Consider the following 17772-nt stretch of genomic DNA (forward strand, 5'->3'; position numbering starts at 1 on the left):
TTGACAGAGAAAATTATTATTTATTTAATTTTTTTTTTGGATAAAAAGAGAAAATCAAATTTAGACACTTACCTTAAAAGGAATATATGTATTTAAGTTCTATCGGTAGAACTTTCAGTGCTTCTCAATCCGTGAATAGTTTTTTGCGCGATTTTTCTTATGACCGTGTATATTATAGCTACTTAGGGTATCCTGCAAATTTTTAGAAAATTCTGAATAGTTTATAGTACCGAAAACTAGATGTAAACATATTGTTTTCCACGCGTATAAAATAAATTAGTCACGCGTGCAGCAACATATTTGAACATAATTTTTGGTACTGTAAACTGTTCAGAATGTTTTTGAAATTCGCGTCAATGCTCTAAATAGCTACAATATACACGGTCATAAAAAAAATCGGGCTAAAAATTGATCATGGGTCGAGAAACATTGAGAACCCCACCAATAAAGCTTAAAGTGAAGCCCTATAGAAAAATTAATATATATATATACTTTTTCCAATGGATATTAATAAATCTAACTCAACAAAAAATGCATAATTTTGTTATATTACTGTGTAAAAAAATTACTTGTATTTGGCATTGTAGGGATGGTTAATATTTTTTTTTTAAGTGGGAAAATAGTTTATTACTTGGTGGTAGGGTATGACAGATCAGATTTATATTAAGTGACAATATTTGATGAGGGTAGAAAAAAAATACGGACAATATTTATTTTAGCCATATTTTTGTAGGTGTAAATATTTGAAGAAAAATAACATAAAAAAATAATAAAAAGAAAATAAAATTACTGTGTTAATTAGCTGCTTTCATTTTTTTTAATAATCTCATGATATTTTATGAAGAAAAATATTACAATCTAGTAATTGAATTAGCTACTTACACATTAACATTATAGAAAAATACATAAGATAGATTACAAAGTAATTTATAATGGACAAAATGTTATTTTTTCTTTCGAATTATAGCACTTATAGACTTTTACTTTCCGAATTTTTGTTTGGCCAAAATACTCGTGAAATATAACACTTGTAGACTTTTACTCATTTTGTCCAAAATAGAACGGTTTGTTGATGCGGCAATTAAAAAAATATTTAAAAATAATTTTTTATTAATTAATTGATTTTAAATTAAAAAAAATAAAAAATTATTTTAAAAATAAAAAATTATTTTTTAGATTTATGAAATTATATAAAATCCAATAAAAAAATTAATAAACAATTTTTTTAATCCAAATATAATTTTGAAAAAAACTAAAATCAACATTTCTAAACTAAATTAAATTAAAAACTCAATCAAATTTATATTTCAAACATAGAAAATCAAACACATTTAGAAAATAATCAAGCAAAAAATTAAAAATTTTAATTTAGTTTAGTTCAAAATATAATTTAGTTTAGAATTAATTTTAATTTTTTTAAAATTATATTTGGATTAAAACCTATTTATGTTTATTGATTTTTTATTTATTGGATTTTATATAATTTAATAAATTTAAAAATCAGTTTTTATTAATTTTTTAAATTTAAAAATCAATTAATTAATAAATAAATATTTTTTTAACTATCACTTCTGCATACGTTGATATTTTAAACGGAAGTAGCAAAAATCCACAGATGATATAACTCATAAGGTATTTTTGACAAGCAAACAAATCATGGGAGCAAAAGTCTAGTGGGCTGGGGAAAAGCTTTTTGTCCTATTATAATCTAATAATATTTTATGAAGAAAAAAACATGTTAAGATACTTAAAATTTATACTAAAATTTTTACGCAGGCCGTAATTTTAAGCTAAGAATTTTTTTCCCCTCAACGGAGTGGCAATAAAAAATTATGTATAAAGATTTTTTTTTCTTTTTCAAAATTAATGAGTAGTGAATGATGTTATTTTGTTGAAATTCTTATTTTTTATTATTTGTCTTATAAATATTGGTATTAATTAGTTGTCAACAAATATACAAGATTTATTTTCAAGGGTCATATAAAGATTTAATTTATGTAAGATACTGAATTAGTTTATTGTTTTTATGTATCATGTTTTATAAATAAATTAGATAAAACAAAAGTAATAAAAAATTGTTCACTTGTAAAACTTGGCACTTGTAATTGGATAAATAAATTTGTACCATAAAATTAACAAACCATATCGAGTGAAAACAAGATTAGTTGGTAGTTGGTGCGATTTCGGCCAACCCTAGGGAAGTTTGAATGTCATGAAAAATCACTTTTTACTTTTGAATAAATATATCTTATTGACCTCATCCTTATTTCTATTGCTAAAAACAAATAAATAAACAAATGTTACAAGAGCACTTCCAATAATAATAAGTTCGATTTACCATCATTTTTGGTCAAAAATTTTCATTACATTATTGTTAAAGCATCAAAAATTAATTTTAATGACGCCATCGCTAAATATCATTAAGTATCGTTGGAGCATTACAAAAATCATTGCTAAAGTATCGTAGGAGTATTGTTTTATTCAAAATTCTACAAATTTTTAGAGTTTTACATATGGAAAAAAAAATGCAAGCAAAACAAATAAATCATGTATAGATGTGTTCAAAACCTTTAAATTAGTGTTTTAATTTAATATTATTGGGGGTTTGAGTTTTTATTTGATTTTGAATCATTAAAAAAAAAGGTTTGGTGCTTCAATGGTAGTGGGAGGTGGCTATGTCAATGGATAGGAAGGTGTTAATGGCGGTGGTGGTGGTAGTGCCATTGTGGTAGAGAAAGAGTGTGTGTGTGTGAGATATAAATTTTCACAAAGTGGCATATTTTTGTAATATTTAATGATTTTGGCATAATTTTTACTTAAGGTATACTATGATGCGTAAAACATCAAATTTCCCTTCTTTAAACGTTTTTAACTAATATATTTCTCATTTCTTTATTTTTATTTGTTACTCATATTTTTCCAAAATCTCTCATGTGAGGGTGTTCTCAGAGGCATGGAAACATTTGGGTATATGTGTCGCATTTTAGATGAATAGTTTGATCCTTAATGAGTAGCCCATCATAAAATTGTCCATCTCCCCGAGCATGTGGGTGATGCTACTCGGGATCTAGTCATAAGGGAATCTGGATAGCTTCTCGAGTCATGAGGGCTTACGTTCAAGATAATTACCCAAGTGACTAAACTCCAAATTATATAAGGATGGTAACTACTCGGAGCCCAATGTGACTTGTAGAAGAAGACAAAAAATGGTATGGGAACCACGACTTAACCCAAAAGCACATGTGCTTACCTATCACTGACAATGTGGTGGTTGCATGGGAAGAGTGGTTGTCCCTCCATACAACCAATAACGGAATAACACTTGGGAATCACACTTGGGAAGTGAGAGTGTGTCGCGTGACATCGTCTGCCACTTTCCAAGACATATGGTCGTACTCCGTACAACCACAAACCCTCGATTAGCCCCAGACATGGCTACTTCGGGATGTGAGTAACTCAACTTACAAGCTAGACAAGGGAAACCTAGTGTATTCTGCCTACTTAACACATTTCTCCAACTTTCCTTCATGTAAATTATGTATTTAGCATGTAATTTGAAAAAAAAAAACAAACAATGTAATTAGCTTTCATTGAAGAGCCCTATTGTGGAAATTATGTACTACGCAAGTGCACATAATCGTAAACAAGTAATAAAATGATAAATAGAGTATCGTTCCCACGATGATTGTTTATTAATTACCAAAAATTAATTTCTATTTCTATTTGGCTAATGAAAACTTGAATTTAAAGAAACAAAATAATGAAAATAAAACATATTAAAATAACATTTAAACAAAACAAGAAAATAAATAATACAAATTAATTCAATGGATGTAATCTATGGTAATTAATTTCATCGTCTATCTACTTTATTATGTTATCTGTAGAGTTCCAGAATATTTACTTAACTAGCTAGATAGTAGTAGTAGTAGTAGTAGTAGTAGTTAGTATTAGTTTGTAGTATGTTAGATTCCGTGGATTTTAGTTCATGTTGGGACTTAGTTGGAAACTCATAGCAATAGTTATGAATTTTATAAGTTTAACCTATAGTTTAAGAATATTAATTATAACATAAGGTTTGATTAATATTGCTGGTCCTAGGTGTATTATTTATTATAACCTAAGGTTTAGATGAAGCCAATAAGAATATGATACTTGTCATAAGCATGATTATTAGGGAATTAGAGTTTGTTATTTTATGGTTAGTTAAGATAATTGTGGATTAGGTTGTTATATAGATAATTAAATAGATTTTCCGTAACTTTAGGGTACTGTAACTTCCGACCTATTTTTGACCTAGTTATATTATGAATTTCAAAAAATAGTATTTCTAGAAAGTTGTAGATAATTGAATTAGCTTTCTAACTATATAAAGATATTCTAAATCGGAGTCCTACAACTTCAGTTATTTTGATTTTACTACAGGTAAGTTTAGAGTCACGAGATTTAGGAAGTTAGAATTTAGGATTCTATTTTTTTTTTAATTTTTAAAACAAACTTTGACTCCTTAGACCTATCTCTGAACGATTTGACTGAGTCCTAAGCCTTTGACTGAAGAATATTCAAATATTTACAATTAAATTCATTATTTTTATTCAAAGCCAAAAAGAAGATATTTATTCCTAGAACTCTATAAATAGGACCTAGTACCCAGCCCTTCCTCTCATTCTTCAAGCTATGATCAGAGACTCCAAGGTGCTAGTGAGACCATAAGAGTGATAAACACTTGGGTTGGGAAAAAGCTTTGCCATTCTTAAGCTTTATAAAATACTTGGGAAGTGAGGATTAGTGTATTTCAGTATTGAAGTTAGACCAATCCATAAGGTCAACTAAGGTATTCCTATTCTTTAAGTCCAATTATTTAAAACTCTTTAGTTTTCTTAGTTTATTTTATTCAGATCCTAACTTTCGTTATTGGTTCTTGATTAGGTTCTTGAAACTTAAGTTCTTTCTTGGTAAGTTTCTTCTTGATGGTTTAGTTTCACATTCATTCTTTAGAAATACTCACCATTTGTATTGTTGGTTTTAGGAGTGTTCCAAATCCCATCTTTGTTCTCAAATATCCCGGTGTTGATAAGGAAAATAGGATAGATCTTGTATGTTTGTATGATATGTTATACTTATATGTTATGTTTATGTATAATATATTATAATATGTTATGTTATGTTTTTTTTATGTTACCTAGGGTTCATAGTTGCTTAGATAACAAGCCCTAGTGTTTATCATTTTCATGGTTTAAAGTTATGGTCTACCCTACCTTAGATATTAGACAGGGGACCTAGATGGGTTATCATATACTACCATGTGATTTAACCTACCTCAAATATTAGACAGGGGACCTAGATGGTTTATCGCATGCCATGTTAATGAGCTAATGGCCATTAATATTGTAGTCCTATATGATATATGTTTTATAGTGTATGCTTATATGGTATATGTTTTAGACAGTCTTATGTTTTTATAGTATATGATATAGTCTTATGCTTATGTTTGCGATGTATGTTTTTAGTAGATTTTCCTTGCTGGACATTAGGCTCATTCCTTTATTTTAATTTAGTGTGATGCAGGAAACTAGATACGGAGGCGGAAAGATTCTTGGTAGCTTGGCTTGTGTGTTGAGGATGAACGGACTAAGTGGACTGCATGTCGATCGAGGATGACGTTGTTTTTAGTTTTTTTTTTTAAATTATGTTTCTATGTATTTTCCGCATTTAGTTTTTTTTTTTAACAATTGAATTAAAGTTTATGCTTTTCTTTTAAACAATGGATACCCATGCCATATTTTCTATTATTATGTATTTGATACAATATTTTGAGATTTCATAAAGTTATATTATTTCTTATTTATCTTTCCCAAAATAGTAGCTATGTCTAGTAGTTCTAATGGTCCAAGGTCTTAGAAATAGTTGGGTCATTACATTATCAATACAATTTTCATTCTTCTTTTTCTTCTTCTTCTTGTGATAGGAGGTTTACAAAAGCAATTTATATTCTTACTGAGATATATAAATCTCAACTTATATGAAAACTTTCTAAATCTCTGTGATAAGTTTCAACATACAGTAGGCACTCAGAACAAAATCCTAAAGCAACACAAACCATACAGGTACTCTCGTACAATATCAAAATTTGCGTCTAAACAATTATAGCATGATCAATTATCACTCCTTAGATTTTGAATTAAAAACATATGAATCATGCAAATGGTGATCAAACACTCACAAGCATTAAACATAAACTAAATAGATCACAATATAGAAGAAGAAATCATAGATACTGTATCAAATTAATAATGAAGTTCAAGAGACTCCATTAAAGCCCTAGAAAAGAAAATTAGTTCATGATCATAAATGTTGCGATAATTTTCAATGTGCAAGTATACACAATCATAGACAAGTAATAATAGAGATAAGTACAGTATCGTCCCACAGAGATTATTTATTAACTACCAATAATTAATTTCCTAATTCTATTTGGCTAATTAAACTTAGAGTCAAGAATATCAAGAACAGAAACAAGAATTGACAAAACTAACAATTAATAAATAACATAAACAAATAAAAGCAAAATTAAATCAATTGATGAAAACCTAGGGTATTTAATTTCATCATCTATCTACTTTATTACTTCATCAATACAATTTCACTATTATTTCTCTTATTGTGATAGCGGATTTACTAATACAATCTATATTCTTATTAGGATATATAAATGTCTCAACCCATATGTGAATCTTCTACATCTCTGTGATAAATTCTAACATAAGGCAAGCATTAAGAATAGAAATCCTAAAAGCTACACAAATCATATAGGTACTCTCGTCCTATATCCAAATCTATGTCTATTCAACTATAGCATATTTAACTCTCTCCTCTTAGATTTTGAATCAAATTCATAGGCAATGCAAATAATGACAAATAATGACGTCAAATTACTCACATTCATTAAGCACAAATTGAATAAATCACAATGAAGAAGAAGAAATCATAGAAATTGCATTAACTAATAATAAAGTATCAAGAGACTACACTAAAACCCTGGAAAATAAAATTAGTTCATAATTGAATTTAGAACACCCACTGATTCATAAAATAACATTAAAAAGAAATTAAAGAAGAAAATAACACCCATATATTTATAGGGGAATTCTCCTATAGGGGCTTCACTTTAAGCCCTACCGGTGGGGCTCTCAGTGTTCTCGACCCGTGAACAGTTTTCGGTGCGATTTTTTTTTTATGACTGTGTATATTGTAGCTATTTAGGACATCCTCCAAATTTTCAGAAAATTCCAAATAGTTTACAGTATCGAAAACTAGGTTCAAACATGTAATTGCACGCGTGACTAATTTTTTTTATGCGGGTGAAAAGCAACATGTTTGAACCTAGTTTTCGATACTGTAAACTATTCGGAATTTTCTGAAAATTTGCAGGATGCTCTAAATAGCTACAGTATACTGGTCATAAATAAAACCACGCTGAAAATTGTTCAGGGGTCGAGAAACAGTGAGAGCCCTATCGGTAGGGCTTAAAGTGAAGCCCCTATAGGAGAATTGTCCTATATTTATACAGTAGATACAAACAATATTTATTACACGTTTGTTTAGTTTTATTTATAAAATTTATTAATTATTCTTATTAAATTTATATTAATGTCACATAAATTTCAAATAAATTTCTTATTTTAATTAAATAATTTATTTATTTTTGTTTAAGTTTATGTTTGTTCTAATTTTTGAATTTGGAAGTGACAACAAGAGATTATATATTATATGTTTAATGTAATATTAAATATTATAAGTAAATTTTATATTGAAGTTTCTTGCTAGTTTTTTTAAAAAACAATTTGTTGCTAATTCACAATAGATTATATTATATGTTTAATATAATATTATTCTAATAAGTGAGTTTAAATTTAATTAAATTTTATTTAAGTTAAAAACATATGATTTTATTATTTTCAAATAATTATCATTGTAAAATATCTCAAAAATATCATATTTTTATTTGTTTAATTATTTATTATTTTAAAATAATTATCATTGTAAAATATCTCAAAAATATCTTATTTTAATTATTTGTTTTATTTAAGTTTAAGTGTTTACAAACTACCGTTAAATATAAGAATATTCAATTAAAGTTAACATAAAAAAATAAAAAACCGTTAAAATCAATAATTTCTATTATTTACACACTTAATATATTGATGAGACATATGACCGAAAAAACTCAGGATCCTATTCAAACACACATATATAATATGACTTAACTTCTTTTATATATATATATATACTAGATACAACCAACGTACAATATGCACGTTTGCTTAGTTTTATTTATAATATTAAATAATTTATTTATTTTTATTTAAGTTTATGTTTTTTCTAATTTTTGAATTTGAGAGTGATATCAAGAGATTATCTATTATATGTTTAGTGTAATATTAAATATTATATGTTGATTTTAAATTAAAATTTTTTGTTAGTTTTTTTTTAAAAAAAAAAATAGCAATTTGTTACTAATTGATTGTAGATTATATAATATGTATAATATGATATTATTCTAATAAGTGAGTTTAAGTTTAATTAAATTTTATTTAAGTTATAAAATGTATGATTATATTATTTTTAAATAATTATCATTGTAAAATATCTCAAAAATATCATATTTTAATTTGTTTAATTATTTATTATTCTTAAATAATTATCGTAAAATATCTAAAAAATATCATATTTTAATTTGTTTAGTTATTTATTATTGTAAAATATCTAAAAAATATCTTATTTTAATTTTTTTAATTATTCATTTTATTTTATTTAACTTTAAGTGTTTATAAACTACCGTTAAATATAAGAATATTCTGTTAAATATAAGAATATTCCGTTAAAGTTAACATTAAACAAATAAAAAACTGTTAAAACTAAGAATTTTTGTTATCTACACACTTATTATATAAAAGAGATATATATATATAATAAGTGTGTAGATAACAGAAACCTTAGATTTTATGACTTGCATTCTACACCATAATTATAACGCTCAATGGATACAAATATTAAATATTTATATATAATTAATTATCTTTCAACTTTTTCTTTTTTATTTCAAGGTTGAATTAAAAGCAAATGATACATTTTGACTACATAATGGCGAAAGAGAGAAACTTTCACTTGTTTCTTATTTTTATATATAAATGTAAAGGTACCTAAGTAGGGGTTCATGCCATTTCTCAGCTAGCTCTTCCATTATTTTTAATTTATTTATTTTAAAGTCGGAATTGATTAAAGATATTTTATAATTATCAAGTCACATAATTACAAACATAAACTAGGAGTACAAAAGAAGTTTCTAACTTTAGCAACACTAATTACTTCATTATATCTCCACGCTTGTTCATTACAAAAGCGCGTGAATATATTGCCATCATCAATCAGCATTATGTATCTCCTTTGTATAATTATATGATTAGAATATCTACATAAGTTTTTTAAGAAACACCAACTTAACATAGTTGTAGTACGGCGAAGTAAAATTTAGATATTTGATTAAATAAGTGTTATAATAGTCAACTATTTAATCTACTGGGAGAATATTATATTATTTATAATATAATATTTAGATTAAATAATGTGATAAAGTATGTCACGTATAGGGGCGGTAATTTGAGTCACGACATAATTAAGGTAAACATGAACATGAAACGTTTAATAATCGTGTCGTGTTCGTGTTTGAGTTTTTGACACGTTTAATAATCGTGTCGTGTTCGTGTTTACCTTAATCGTGTCGTGTCATAATCGTGTCAGACACGATAACACGAATAATTTACATAGGTTTTTTGATTTTTTTCATATAGTTATGATTAATCGTGTCATAATCGTGTTATCGTGTTCGTGTCGTGTTGACCCATTTAATAATCGTGTCGTGTTTGTGTTCGTATTTTTGACACGTTTAATAATCATGTCGTGTTCGTGTTTACTTAATCGTGTTGTCGTGTCATAATCGTGTCGACACGAATCTGAGACGTTTACACGAATTGCCAGCCCTAGTCACATATTGTGACATAATATATATGAGAGTTACATTTTTTTTTTGGATAAAGTGCATATCTAAATATGTAACATATTTGGGGTTACGTAAACGTTACAAATTTGTAACTCCCAAATATTACCCAATAATATGTAGATTTGATGTCACACATTTTGATTTGAATTTGTCAAAGTCATAAGAGATATGGTTGTTGGAGATGTGATTTTAACTCTCATAATGTGTATGGAAGTTACAAAATCAAGTGGGAATGAATTTGGAACGTGTTGGAAAAGTTTGGAAAATTGGGTGACTGAAAAGCACTCAGTGATTGTCCCAGGCCGTGGCTAGGCATATCCCAGTCCGCGGTCTGGAGTGCTGACATGTTTTTCCAACTTTGGTTTTATCCAATTTTGAACGTTTCCAACAACCAAGTAACTCTCAAATCTTCATTTTAATTCCATAAACAACCAATTAAACATTGGTAACAGCCATGAGGTTGGTGGAATTTGAAATTCAAAGGGTATCTCAAAACTCTATAGATAAGAGCATATTGTTCACTTGTTAGACACACTATTTTCTATACACTAGAGCACTTGGCTAGAAAATCACCTAGATGCAGAGAGTTATTTCCGTTTGAGAGAATCTCTTAATGCTTAAGATAAGGGGAAATCAGCTTTTGGACAAAGGTTGTAAACCTTGTTCAAGTTGGTGATCCCCAATACTCTTCACTTTGGTTGTGTGAGTGAGAATGTTTGTTTTTGTTCTTGTTCTTCTTTTCTTCTATTACTTTTTATCTTCATCTCCATTTTTCTATTTACATATGTATTTGTTTCTTTATGCTATAGAGTTGTATTTCTATTTTTATCTCTTGTTCTTCATCATTTAGTTTATTTGTATCATTTTGTTACAGAGTTGTATTTTCTATTACTCTCTTCTTCTACATCTTTCTATATTTACATGTATTTTTTGCAATAGATTTATAACTTATTTAATCAATCACTTTGTCTATTGTATATTCTTTTGCTTAGAGTTTGTTACACCCAGATTTCGAGGCTTGAGGTTGTGACCTCGAAAGCTGGATTCGTCAGGTGCGAGCTCACGATAGCTAAAATACATGTTCATAATCTAGACGCCAAATCTTCAAAGCAGGTGGCAACCTCGAAGATAGGTAGCCTCGAAGTCCTTATAAGCTCGAAAGATAGAACATCGGAGTATGTCCATTGTCGGGTAGCCTCAGATCAAGTGGTCCGAGCTTGGCATGGGTGTGAGCCCGGAATGAGGCGGCCTCGGTGGTATTTACCCACTCCGAGCTGGTCTTGAGGAATGTAATACAACTCGTAATTTACTCAGAGACCTAGACTGACATAATGTTGATTGCTGAGCTCGAATGTCTTAGTGAGTCACCTGAGGAGACGCAGTCCATGTATTCAAGAGATATTTATTGTTGTAACTTCCCTACAATAAAGGGATATTAAATAGTCGGTTATACGCCCCCTGGTCTTCAGGGGATATTTCCTTGTATATAGGAGTTACAAACTTTAAAGTAATTAAATTTATTAATGAACAAAATAACTTCCCGAAATGTTTGGGATTGTATTCTAAGATCTCCTCTATAAATAGAGAGGTCATGTACCTTTGTAAAGGGCCCGAAATTTTGTGATCTTGAGAAAATCTCTGGAGAATTCATCCCTGAAGAATTTCCAGAAATTTCCTAAGTCTTAATAACAAAGACTCGTGGACTAGGCAGAGTTAACTGCTAAACCACGTAAAAAACTCTCATTGTTTTACTATGTTATTCTTGCCATAGTTTTTGCTGTTTACGTGCTCTACATTTTAAGTTGACGAAAAACGGCGTCAACAGAGTTGTAAGAGTCTTACTATTTTCCATTGAGGCAATATATTTATCTCTAACAGGTAAAGATGTGTAATTATTTTAAGAAGATTGCATAATACACAAGACTTGATTTGGCTTAAATCTATTTGTTTTATATTTTCAATTTCATATTTATGGATATACATGTTATAATTATGGTAGAAATAATAAGATAACTTAATTTATTTTTCTGTTTAACTTGCAATATTACATGATATTTTTCTAAGCTAAGACACTTGGATTCGAGGCTAACAAAAAAAAATCACTTTTTTTCTTTCTTTTCTTAGTATTGATTGTTATGTAAACACATATTTTAAAGTATAACTTGAACTAAATGGATGTCAAAAAAGAAATAACTAAATGAAATTATTTTATTACATCTTCAATCATCAAAATAATAATAGCATATTATTAAGTACAATAATAAAAATAACATATTATTAAGTACAATAATAATTTAATAAAAATAACATATTATTATACACACTATTATATGTTCTAGCAAGTGCGGATTGGCTATCGCAATGTATTGAAATTATTGATATCATATCCGCGGTTAAGGGAATATTCATCATGAGATTCCTAAGTCACTCAGTCTTTTTGCCGGTTACTGCTATAGCTATAAATTCCCGAACATATTGATAGTTACAATTATAGTGACTAAGTCACAGTGAATTATAGTTGTAATTAAATGTTCAAAAGAACGAGTCTTAAGATTAGATCAATTCATTGGATTTTCACTGATTAGGCAATCTACGATATGGTTGACTTACAGATTCTGGTTGTGATGTCTTGTCCAATGCATTAACCAAGTAGATAAGATCGGATGTATATGGATACATCGGACTAAGACCGATATTGATTATTGATAGATGAACAAGTATCGTTGTTATTGAATCTAATCAATATCACAACGTTGACCATAAATCAAGTCGTTCTTAATTCTGAGTGATAATATTCTGCTGATTATATTATTTAAATATTTTGACTTGTTCGTTACCAGCTTACTCAACGGTCTAGCCGATACTTATATCTTGGAGATTTAGTAGTGTAATTGAGTGGGAGTATTATTCATAGATATGGAATCTATAACTTTTGTATGAGAAGTGAAAAGATGATTTACTTAATTGTTCAAAAGGTTAAATGAGTGAGATCTCATTTCTATGATTAAGTTCACGGAAATATCATTTATAAGGAACTTAGTGGGAGTTAAGGATAAAATACTGATGATGGGTAAAAATGGAAATTTGCACCTAGCTCGTTAGTAAGTCATTGATAGAGGATTGACTGATTGTAATGGTTATAACAATAAATAACATATTTGTGGTTTGGAAAATACGTTCTATGAATTAATAAATTCTGAGTCTATAGTGGAGCCACAATGAATTAATAATGTAGTAAAGTTATTCATAAATAAATTCACGGTAACTTATTGGAGCTTGATTTCAAGGATCCATGGTCCCCGCATCACATTTGAGTAAATCATCTAGAATGTCTCAATTAATTGATTTAATTATCAATTATGATTTTTAAAGTTGACTAGGTCAATTTTGGAAAATTTTACAGAGATATGAGATTTAGATAATAAAAGAGAATCTTTGGGTAAATTTATTAATATTGATAAATTTGTGTCAATATAAATAAAAAAAATATTAAAACAAGTTTCAATTAATAATTAGTTAATTTGAATAAAGATTTAATTAATTAATTAATTAAAAGATAACTAAAGAAAAATGTTTGAATTTATGCCCAATTGAGATTTAATTTCAAAACAAAAAGATTTGGCCCAAGTCTATTTGTGGGAGTCCAAGACTTTTATTTTTTGTTTATTATTTTTAATTAATTCAAATTTAAATTTAAATAAAGCCAATTAAGTTGCCTATATAAGGAACATGATATCTAGTGTTTTCAAAAGTTAGTCTCAGTTGATTCATTGGGTAAGTGAAAACCCAGACAGTCTAATCCTTTTTTGGCCACTCACTCTCTTCTTCTTCTCTTCTAGATCTCTATCTCATGTGTTGAGAACCAACACACACAAGTTCTAGGTTGATCAAAGGCTTGGTGAAGAAGGCTGTGTTGGTGATATAGTTCAATCTCTTGATAATACTCTGCTACAGAAAGGAATCAATGGTTAGAGAGATTGAAGGAAGGAGTTGTTCCAGTTTTGCTGCGTAATATAAGTTTCTTTACTTTACTCTGTTTTGTATCAATTTCATAGGAGCATGTTCTAGAAATTTACATGTTTGTTTGATAATATGTAAATTATATGAAAATAAATAAAGACCATGTTATATGTATTTCTTACAACTACTTCTTGGAGCCCATAAGATTGCACCTCCTCCAAGAGTAAACATCCAACCGGTGGTGGAGAGATTATCTCCAACTCCCGATATCCAATTAGCATCGGAATATCCTTCAAGTATCTTTGGAAAATTTGTATAGTGAAGACTATACTCTTTGGTACCCTTAAGATAATAATAACTCTCTCAATAGCTTTCCAATACTTGATACTTAGATTGTTAGTAAACCTACTAAGTTTACTAATCGCATATGCAATATCCACTCTTATGCAATGAACGGTGTACCTTAGGCTTCCTATTGCACTTGCATATCCCAATTGAGCCACCGCACATCCTTCATTCTTTTCCAACTTCATGCTTGAATCAAATGGTGTATGTGTCTCTTTGATTTTGAGATGACTAAATTTGTTGAGTACTTTCTTAAGATAGTGGGTTTGACTCAACATCAAACCCCCACATAAATAAATAGAAATGGAAATGAAAATAGATTTGCGATTTTGTTGTTGTCTTTTTGATGAAATAATAAAATAAGACAATTCAAGTGAAATAAAAATAAGATGTAATCAAGAGTTGAAAAGTAGAAAGGTTTCAAGAATCAACCATATGCTTATTTAGTTACTTAGTTGTTTGATTTACAAAACTACACAAGTAAATAGTTCACATCCCAACATTTACTTGGAAAATCTAACATTAAAGTCCATATTATTTTATAACAAAAGTCAATTTGAGTTGTAAAGTTCTTTACTTTAGGAGCACAATGTTAATCTTATGAAAAATCTAAAAATGACAAAATACCCAAAGACAATAACGCAATAGAATATTAGACATAAAATTATTTATCAATATTACTTTTACTAATGAAAAACACATAGAAAGAGCATGACTAATCCTATATATTATTAGCACAAGTAAATAAAGATAACAAAATAAAGATGAGGTTGAAAGAACATAAACAACTCAAATGCATTATATTAAGAACATAGTAAATCAAAGTAGCAAAATTACATCACTAGCATATGAAATCATCAATAACCTTCCTAGGAAGATTAGGCCATTATGCTCATCATTCTCACAAAATTCAAAGAAGAAAGTGAGTAGAAATTTTCCTATAGTTTCTTTACTCTAAAAATTACATTCCAAATGTGAAATAAAAGTCCCTATTTATAGAAGAAAAAGGAAATGACTAAAAAGAAATTAAACTACAAATGAGGTTTACAAAATAAATTTGAAACATTAATAATAAAATATGATTTTGAAAAATCAAATCTTATTATTAATATTAACCTAGCTATTTTAGTGAATGGTCAGCATGCCCCTTTTTATAAATCAACACAAAATGTGAGTTTTAAAGCTCAAAATGGAAGGGTCCAAGGCCCAAAGAGCACACAAAGTAGGCTGGAAAGTGGCTGGTGGCAGCTGAGGCTTTTACCCATTCGTAGCCTATAGGAGAGGGACACGTGGACGGCTGGGCTGAAGGCAAGGGAAAGGTAGCAGGCGGGTCGAGGCTGGGGCTCCAGGCGGACAAGTGCGGATCATGAGCGGGCAGGGGCGCGAGTCGCTGCTGGGTTGGGGAGGACGCGTGGCGGGCTGCGAGGATGACACTTGGCGGGTTGGAAAGGAGGAGAAGGCAGCGGGCCTGGGCCATTGGTTGGGCTTTCTTCTTTAAAAAATGCCACATTTTTTTCTTTTTTTTTCTTTGTTTCCAAGTGCCAAAAATGCTAATTAAATCCTACAAAACAAACAAATTAAATTAAAATTAAATATTTTCATTTATAAATTAAATCAAATTAATTCCATGAAAACATTAATTAAAACTTAATTTATTTTGACTATTAAAATCAATAAATGTGTATTTTGGGCACTAATCAGAGCTTGTTTTAAACCATATAATGATTTGACAAGTCTACAAACTTTATGTTCATTTCCTTGAAGAATAAAACCATATGGTTGTTCCATATAGAGCTCCTCCTCGAGATCCTCATTTAGGAATGTCATTTTGACATCTATTTGGTGAAAATAAATGTTATATATAGATGATAAGGCAAACAAAAATCTTATAGAAGTAGTTATTGCTACCGGTGCATATGTGTCAAAGTAATTTATTCCATCCCTTTGTTTGAATCCTTTGGCTACTAACCTAGCCTTGAAGGTTTGTATGGTGCCATCAGTATGATATTTTTTTCTAAATACCCATTTGCACCCAATTGGTTTTGATCCCTTTGGAAGGTCAACCAATTCTTAAGTGTGGTTAGACATAATTGAATCCATTTCATCATTAATTGCCTCCTTCCAAAAAGCGGAGTCTCTTGAGGATATTTCTTCTTTGAAAGTGTTGGGATCATCTTCTATTTGAAATACTATTGAATATTTCCAAGTAACTTCCTCATTATCACCTTCAACAAAGTATAGTGTCTCTATTTGAGAACACTTCTCTCTTTATCCCAAGTCTTTAAGCCTTTGGCTCCTTCTAGACAATTGAGATTGCTTACCAACTATTTTAGGAGTCTCCTCTTAAGGCTCTCTCATTTGAGTTGGTTCTAACTTGTCGTCATCGCATGACATGTTCTCGAAGAACTCAACCTCTCTTGATTCAATTATTACATTAGACTTCAAGTCTAACAATCTATAACCTTTGTTATTTTGGGCATAACCCACAAATGCACATATTTCAGGCCTTGGACCCAACTTGGTTCTTTTAGGATTGGTGCTCTTGTAATAAACAAGACACCCCCACACTTTAAGATAACCAATGTTTGGTTTCTTTCCTTTAAATAACTCATATGGAGAGATATTATTTTTCTTCATGGGAATATGATCCAAAATATGACAAGTGGATAGCAAGGCTTTCACCCCACAAGCTAAAATTCAATTTAGAATGTAACAGCATAGTGTTAATCATCTCAATAAAGTTCTATTTTTTTATTTTTGCTATACTATTTTGTTGTGGAGTATAAGGGGTTGCACATTCATAAATTATTCCATGTTCTTCACAAAACAAGTTAAATTCATTTAAAAAATATTCACCACCCATATCACTTTTGTAACACCTTACTACCCACAGACTATTACGGTGTGCATTTTAAACAGTGCTAAACTCGCTAACTGTAATGACCCAAAATTACTAATAAGGCTTAAGGGCTTTGATTAGTGTGCCGGGAGGGCATAATTGGAAGTTATGTGAATTAATGGTCAAAATGCATGATTATGTGATATGCATGATCCTATGATTATATGGATACGTGGAATGCATGTTTATGAGTATTAGATAAGCATGCGGGCCCTGTTTAGTCTGTAAGGGCATAATTATAATTTTGGTCGTTAGGGCATAAATGTGATAAACTGTTGAGACCACATTATTATGTTGATATATTTATATTTGCAGCATTCGACCCGAGACAGTCCTAGGGAGCTGTTTGCTTGAAATTCACAAGGGGGTCAAATACCCGGCTCGGGAGGGGCTTAGGGGTATTTTGGGAATATTATAATGTGTTTAGTAGCTTATTAATAATTTGGTATGTCGGGATTAACGGGGATTTTTAGGTATACTCGAGGACTTAGTAGGATGTGTTAAAAGA

This window comes from Humulus lupulus, chromosome 6 (assembly GCF_963169125.1).
Source record: "Humulus lupulus chromosome 6, drHumLupu1.1, whole genome shotgun sequence".
NCBI lineage: Eukaryota > Viridiplantae > Streptophyta > Magnoliopsida > Rosales > Cannabaceae > Humulus > Humulus lupulus.